This window comes from Stegastes partitus, unplaced genomic scaffold, assembly GCF_000690725.1.
Source record: "Stegastes partitus isolate 25-593 unplaced genomic scaffold, Stegastes_partitus-1.0.2 Scaffold27, whole genome shotgun sequence".
Taxonomy (NCBI): domain Eukaryota; kingdom Metazoa; phylum Chordata; class Actinopteri; family Pomacentridae; genus Stegastes; species Stegastes partitus.
Window position 1 is genome coordinate 1,202,466 of NW_007577758.1, and position 376 is coordinate 1,202,841.

Below are 376 nucleotides of genomic sequence, written 5' to 3' on the forward strand. Positions count from 1 at the left end.
ACCAGCTGCTCATGTTCTGCACACTTCGCTGATCAAAGTTTTATGGGCTGAAGCTCTCCATAATGACAACATGTCCTGAACACACACTGGACTGACAACCAAACACACTGTCCACCACATTACAACCAGTCACCGCCGACTGAACACACATGAAGTGATCTGAGTCTGTTTTGGAAACAGCAAACATCGCAGCACCGCTCTAGAGCAGAGCTTCCCTCTTCCACAGGCTGAAAACACACTTTCCATGGACAAAGCGGTTGTTTGCTCCACTTACCCCTCTGCCCTGATGCTGATGCTGCTGCTTCTGATACGGGCTTTTTATCGAAGTGTCTCCGGCAGACACACACACAGCTCCGCCAGCTACGAGGGAACTGAC

At 50.5% G+C, this 376-nt stretch overlaps 1 protein-coding gene across 1 annotated transcript in view; it reads right to left on the reverse strand.

Annotated features, from left to right (window-relative positions):
* LOC103369341 (myocyte-specific enhancer factor 2A-like) overlaps nucleotides 1–376 on the reverse strand; it is a 56,226-nt gene extending 55,850 nt beyond the window's left edge. Inside the window, exon 1 of the mRNA XM_008298035.1 lies at nucleotides 275–376. The gene's annotated coding sequence lies outside the window, so the exon portion shown is untranslated. The remainder of the gene's footprint in view (nucleotides 1–274) is intronic.